The sequence below is a fragment of the Palaemon carinicauda genome, chromosome 37 (genome assembly GCF_036898095.1).
Source record: "Palaemon carinicauda isolate YSFRI2023 chromosome 37, ASM3689809v2, whole genome shotgun sequence".
In the NCBI taxonomy this organism is placed as follows: domain Eukaryota; kingdom Metazoa; phylum Arthropoda; class Malacostraca; order Decapoda; family Palaemonidae; genus Palaemon; species Palaemon carinicauda.
The window spans coordinates 49400266-49407843 of NC_090761.1; the positions used below are offsets into that span (position 1 = coordinate 49400266).

The window sequence follows — 7578 nt, forward strand, 5'->3', positions numbered from 1 at the left end:
AATTGTAATAAAGAATTTAAAAAGAAACAGTCTCTATACAATAAAAATAAAAAAGAAAGTAGCAATTTCTCCTCAGCCTTATCAACATCACTGACAGTTCTATTTCAGATTTTTTCTCTACAAAGGTTAAGACATGGAATGCATTGACTATAATCTGGCTTGTGCATATTTCACCCGAATTCAGTTTGGGTCTACATCATCTTCGTCCTAATTCGGCAATTTTCTGCCGTCTTTCAGACTTTCTTAAATCCTCGTCCTGCTTATTCCTCACTATACGAGGTGCCTCACACTGAGTGACCTGGGGGAACTCAAACATAGGATTATCACCATCACTGACAGTTCTATTTCAGATATTTTCTCTACAAGGTTAAGACATGGAATGCATTGACTATAATCTGGCTTGTGCATATTTCACTCGAATTCAGTTTGGGTCTACATCATCTTCGTCCTAATTCGGCAATTTTCTGCCGTCTTTCAGACTTTCTTAAATTCTCGTCCTGCTTATTCCTCACTATACGAGGTGCCTCACACTGAGTGACCTGGGTGAACTCAAACATAGGATTATCACGATCACTGACAGTTCTATTTCAGATTTTTTCTCTACAAGGTTAAGACATGGAATGCATTGACTATAATCTGGCTTGTGCATATTTCACTCGAATTCAGTTTGGGTCTACATCATCTTCGTCCTAATTCGATAATTTTCTGCCGTCTTTCAGACTTTCTTAAATCCTCGTCCTGCTTATTCCTCACTATACGAGGTGCCTCACACTGAGTGACCTGGGGGAACTCAAACATAGGATTATCACCATCACTGACAGTTCTATTTCAGATTTTTTCTCTACAAGGTTAAGACATGGAATGCATTGACTATAATCTGGCTTGTGCATATTTCACTCGAATTCAGTTTGGGTCTACATCATCTTCGTCCTAATTCGGCAATTTTCTGCCGTCTTTCAGACTTTCTTAAATTCTCGTCCTGCTTATTCCTCACTATACGAGGTGCCTCACACTGAGTGACCTGGGTGAACTCAAACATAGGATTATCACCATCACTGACAGTTCTATTTCAGATTTTTTCTCTACAAGGTTAAGACATGGAATGCATTGACTATAATCTGGCTTGTGCATATTTCACTCGAATTCAGTTTGGGTCTACATCATCTTCGTCCTAATTCGATAATTTTCTGCCGTCTTTCAGACTTTCTTAAATTCTCGTCCTGCTTATTCCTCACTATACGAGGTGCCTCACACTGAGTGACCTGGGTGAACTCAAACATAGGATTATCACCATCACTGACAGTTCTATTTCAGATTTTTTCTCTACAAGGTTAAGACATGGAATGCATTGACTATAATCTGGCTTGTGCATATTTCACTCGAATTCAGTTTGGGTCTACATCATCTTCGTCCTAATTCGATAATTTTCTGCCGTCTTTCAGACTTTCTTAAATCCTCGTCCTGCTTATTCCTCGCTATACGAGGTGCCTCACACTGAGTGACCTGGGGGAACTCAAACATAGGATTATCACCATCACTGACAGTTCTATTTCAGATTTTTTCTCTACAAGGTTAAGACATGGAATGCATTGACTATAATCTGGCTTGTGCATATTTCACTCGAATTCAGTTTGGGTCTACATCATCTTCGTCCTAATTCGGCAATTTTCTGCCGTCTTTCAGACTTTCTTAAATTCTCGTCCTGCTTATTCCTCACTACACGAGGTGCCTCACACTGAGTGACCTGGGTGAACTCAAACATAGGATTATCACCATCACTGACAGTTCTATTTCAGATTTTTTCTCTATAAAGTTAAGACATGGAATGCATTGACTATAATCTGGCTTGTGCATATTTCACTCGAATTCAGTTTGGGTCTACATCATCTTCGTCCTAATTCGGCAATTTTCTGCCGTCTTTCAGACTTTCTTAAATTCTCGTCCTGCTTATTCCTCACTATACGAGGTGCCTCACACTGAGTGACCTGGGTGAACTCAAACATAGGATTATCACCATCACTGACAGTTCTATTTCAGATTTTTTCTCTACAAGGTTAAGACATGGAATGCATTGACTATAATCTGGCTTGTGCATATTTCACTCGAATTCAGTTTGGGTCTACATCATCTTCGTCCTAATTCGGCTATTTTCTGCCGTCTTTCAGACTTTCTTAAATTCTCGTCCTGCTTATTCCTTGACAGTTCTATTTCAGATTTTTTCTCTACAAGGTTAAGACATGGAATGCATTGACTATAATCTGGCTTGTGCATATTTCACTCGAATTCAGTTTGGGTCTACATCATCTTCGTCCTAATTCGGCAATTTTCTGCCGTCTTTCAGACTTTCTTAAATCCTCGTCCTGCTTATTCCTCACTATACGAGGTGCCTAACACTGAGTGACCTGGGTGAACTCAAACATAGGATTATCACCATCACTGACAGTTCTATTTCAGATTTTTTCTCTATAAAGTTAAGACATGGAATGCATTGACTATAATCTGGCTTGTGCATATTTCACTCTAATTCAGTTTGGGTCTACATCATCTTCGTCCTAATTCGGCAATTTTCTGCCGTCTTTCAGACTTTCTTAAATCCTCGTCCTGCTTATTCCTCACTATACGAGGTGCCTCACACTGAGTGACCTGGGGGAACTCAAACATAGGATTATCACCATCACTGACAGTTCTATTTCAGATTTTTTCTCTACAAGGTTAAGACATGGAATGCATTGACTATAATCTGGCTTGTGCATATTTCACTCGAATTCAGTTTGGGTCTACATCATCTTCGTCCTAATTCGGCAATTTTCTGCCGTCTTTCAGACTTTCTTAAATCCTCGTCCTGCTTATTCCTCACTATACGAGATGCCTCACACTGAGTGACCTGGGAGAACTCAAACATAGGATAAGGCAATAAGCAAACTACCGCTAGAGAGTTATGGGGTCCTTTGACTGGCCAGACAGTACTAAATTGGATCCTTCTCTCTGGTTACGGTTCATTTTCCCTTCGCCTACACATACACCGAATAGTCTGGCCTATTATTTACACATTCTCCTCTGTCCCCATACACCTAACAACACAGATTACCACAAAATTCTTCTTAACCCAAGGGGTTAACTATTGCACTGTAATTGTTCAGTGGCCAATTATAGATATGCATAGAGAGAAAAATTCTTTCCAGTCACTCTCAGCGACATTGCCAGACAAGTAATCGACCTCTCCCTAGGAGGATTAATATAAGGTCTCTCCCCGTCCTCTTTGGGTAGGAGGAAGAGAAAGTAGTCATGCTATCGCGAGAGGAGTACCGCGAGAAAAAATGGGGAGGGGATGGGAAGGTTTGAATCAGTGTATGCATATCTACTTAAATATAGTCATTTTTGACGGATCGCGTAAACTAGCAAGAGATAAAATTCCAAAGTCTCATGACTATTTGTGATTGATTCACAAATCCTCTTTCTTTGTTTAGAATCGGAAAACCACAGATGCGAATGGCCTAACTTTAATTCTGTTCTTTGAATTAACACTTAGGATGAACCTCTGTTTTACTGGGTAGTGAAAAGTCTTATTTAGAGCCATCTCGACTTGAAAAATTAATTTTAATATTCAATAAATTCTGAAAACTTATCACGCAAAAGTTCTAGTGTTAGACAAAACTGAGTTTTATTCAAAACGCCATATACTGTAGATAATCGAATTAATATTTTCCTATTGTCTGTAAATCAAATTCTAACTCTGCCCAAACGTTGATCATCGTTTCTCATGTATAGTCGGACACAGGAATTCCTGGTACAGCTCCCTCTAAACAAATGCACCCAGGGACATGTTTACTACAGTTCCTCTGTCATCTCAGGTTGTGGTGGCCAATGTGGTAACGTCCCTGACTGGTGATCGACAGACTGAGGTTCAAGTTCCGCTCAAACTCTTTAGTTCCTTTGGTCGCTGCAACCTCACCATCCATGTGAGCTACTGAGTGAGGGTTAGAAGAGCCTATAGATCTATCTGCTGAGTCATCAGCAACCACTGCATGGCCCTCCTTGTAGAGTTGGCTTGCGCGCTTATATATAATACGGTCAGTTTATAGGGCATTGTCCTGCTTGATAGGGCAATGCCACTGTCCCTTGCCTCTGCCATTCATGAGAGGCCTTTAAACCTATTAACATAACATCCCGTGATATTTGGGAGTACATAAATTATAAACGAATTATAGGATTTTAAACTAGCGCGCAGAAAAGGGAAATTTTAACGTAAGCAGTTATCCCTTTATTCCATATTTAACCTTTAACCTTTACAGATCCAAGACCCTCTTTTACGACTATAAGTAGAATGTGCGTTCGTTTGTGTTCTTAGCGCTACAAAGACAGGAATAGTTAGTTTTCAGCTATACTTCATCCTCATTTTTATTGGAGTCCATTCAAGTAGGCGGTGGCAAACTGCAAAGTCACCGAAGAGGGTAGCGCCCTTTAAGCAATGCCTTCAAATGAGGAACTGAAAAGAGCTTCTCTTTTTAAGTCAGCTTTGCCTGTTGGTCCTCTAAATAATCATTTTGCAAAGCACACACACAGAGAGAGAGAGAGAGAGAGAGAGAGAGAGAGAGAGAGAGAGAGAGAGAGAGAGAGAGAGTACACCTAAACCGTGGCACAAGGTGAATACAGTATAATCTCGCGGTTTAAGCAAAGCAAATAACGGGAAAATAGAATTGCTAACAAGGATATTTCTTTTAACGTCTTTAGGATAACGGCATAAAATCTTTAAATTTATCCCTTTCTTGAGGGAAGAAAAATCGATCATATTTTTCGTTTTTATCTTTCAAATAAAAATGTAATGCAAGTTTAATTTTCTGGATTCATTATCTATTTAAACTAGCTATCTTCAATGTTGATTTTCCACATAAACTATCAATTATCCTTTGATACAATATGTGCAACATATACTCAAGGAAGTAAAGAATCAAACAAAAGGGTTTGCTATATAAACAAACGCTATCACAATTCTTCTTCTTCTTCTTCTTCTTCTTCTTCTTTAGCAAAAGCAAACTGCATGACTCAGCCACCATTGAACTTATTGATTACTATTGCAAGGCTTTTAACCCCTAACGAAAAAAGGAAGAGGAGGAAGAACAATACTCTAAAGTATATTTTAGTCTTCAGGGAGCAAGAAGTGCGCTGAAATAAACATGCTACCGCCTACAACAACTTTTTTTATTTTATTCTTGTGACACCATGAACTGTTCTTGGGAACTACAAGCTTCTGTCTTCTTAATTCTTTCTAAAAACATTATTTCTTAACTCTCTAATGCACGATACAAAGATTAACTATCGTACATTTTATCTTTAATATCTTACATTCAATTTCTAGCCGATCGAATAAATAAATTAAGAGCTAAATTGAATGCGCCACTGTTACCTCCACGCACTTCTTGAAGGAGACATGCAACAGCATGCAAGAGAAACAAGCAAACGGGTATCATCGTATATATAAAACTTGGCCCAGAGGAGGGCACAGACAGTTTGGCTCTGGCCTTTGTGTAGTGTGGATGTTGTAGGCTTGATCTCCCGCCCCGTTGACTGACACAGGCGAGTGAGACTAGGAACACCTGTTTAGGCGGAAGAATTATTCTTCGCCTCTTCCTGCGGATTTCAAGGTAATGAGATGTGGACTCTATACGTTTAAAACAAGTTCCTTTTTCTTCTTAGAAGCATAAATGCCACTAGTAGGGCAATTAATGATAGGGAAATTATACATCTCTCACATTCTTCATTTGTTTAGGTATGGTGATGTGATTAAAGAAGTTAGACCTAAAAAAAATGTTTAAATAGTAGAACATACTTTTCTAGAATTTGCAAGGGATATTAAGTGTACTTTGGCGATATACTTTATAATCAGTATAATTCATGCTTGCTCGGTATTGAACAATAAACATATTTGATATAAAAAAGTGGTCTATAAATAAGTTATCTATGAACAGGAAGTGCTGCAAATCTGGCTGTAAACGTACCTCGCACATTTTGTACACACACACACACATATATATATATATATACATACATATATATATATATATATATATATATATATATATATATATATATATATATATATATAAAACAGGCTATTCATGCATTATATATATACATATATACACATACATATACATGTATGTATATATATATACATATATATATATATATATATATATATATATATATATATACACACACAAAAAATTTTGTCAAAATGAGTGACAAGAACAAGAGCAGCCGAAGGAGAACCAGTCCAATAAGAAAAGTGTAAACACTTCATTCAATAGGAAATGCAGACCCCCCACTTGCAAAGAAGCAAGTTATATGAATCTGGAAATAATGAAGAAGATAGAAAGCGCAAAATTTGGAGGTTAAATGGTATGAACAAATAAATTAAAACGGTTGATCGCTTAGCTTGCCAATCACACAGGGACTCTTGGGATAGTAAACCCTGGTGGCCTAACGAGTTTTGTAAATCCTGTCAGGAGGGAGACGAGGATTGATAAGTCCCACATCTGTTTGGAGGAGCTGCTCAGAAAAAAAAAGATATAATAGCACACCCGTCTTCTTCTAATACTCCAGTGTCCAAAACGTGATCTTCTAAAGATATAATACCACCACTGTTTAGAACCGAAGTCTTAAATACTATAAGAGCGGGGAGACTTAATTTATTGTGAAGAGAGGCGAAAGATACACGAAGAAGAAGATTAAATCAGTCAGTGATATTATACAGATCCTCATTAACAATAACCAATGAGATTAGCCAAGTGAAAACAAGCTTCTGCTGAAGGGTAAATGGAATGCCAAGGGATGTGTATGTATGTGTGTGCGTGGGTTTGTTTACTCCATATGAACGTTCCCATACACACACACGAACTCTATGTGATATTTGCATACGTTCCCATACATACACTCGTACTAAATGTGATATTTGTTTTCATGCACACAGTGGCTCCATCCTTATCAACCTAAAGATAACAATAACTATACCATTGAAGTCTACATCAAAACAAACTCGGTGTCCTTAAGACTTGAACCTCAAACGATAAAAAGGGAACCAAAACAATGAAGAAACCGAAAAAAAAAAAAAATCTAGACGCAAAGAAACAAAGTGAACCTGGCTATCGACCGTTAAATGGATAAATAAACCACGTGTACCGTAAACATCTAGATTACGGGTATTATCCTTTTGAAGAACTCGAGATTCGCTGAACAGTTGGGAATTGTTGCTGTCGTGTTTTAGCTTTGTGCTCTTTTCCTCTCCGTGATGTTGCGCGTGTCGAAAGAGTGAGAAATAATAATAATAATAATAATAATAATAATAATAATAATAATAATAATAATAAAATTTTTATCATAATAATAATAATAATAATAAAATTTTCATCATTACTTATTGATAACAATAAGTATTATTATTATTATTATTACTATTATTATTACCAATGAGTAATATCATTCTTATTATTATCATTATTATTGTTATTATTATTAATAATAATACCAATGAATAATAACATTTAATATTTCCAATGAGTAATTGTTATCATTATTATT

General features: G+C 37.1%; 1 protein-coding gene across 1 annotated transcript in view; it reads left to right on the top strand.

The window, feature by feature from the left end:
* The first annotated feature begins 5511 nt into the window (after nucleotides 1-5511).
* Nucleotides 5512-7578, top strand: part of LOC137629091 (cysteine-rich venom protein-like) — a 145672-nt gene continuing 143605 nt past the window's right edge. Inside the window, exon 1 of the mRNA XM_068360357.1 lies at nucleotides 5512-5642. The gene's annotated coding sequence lies outside the window, so the exon portion shown is untranslated. The remainder of the gene's footprint in view (nucleotides 5643-7578) is intronic.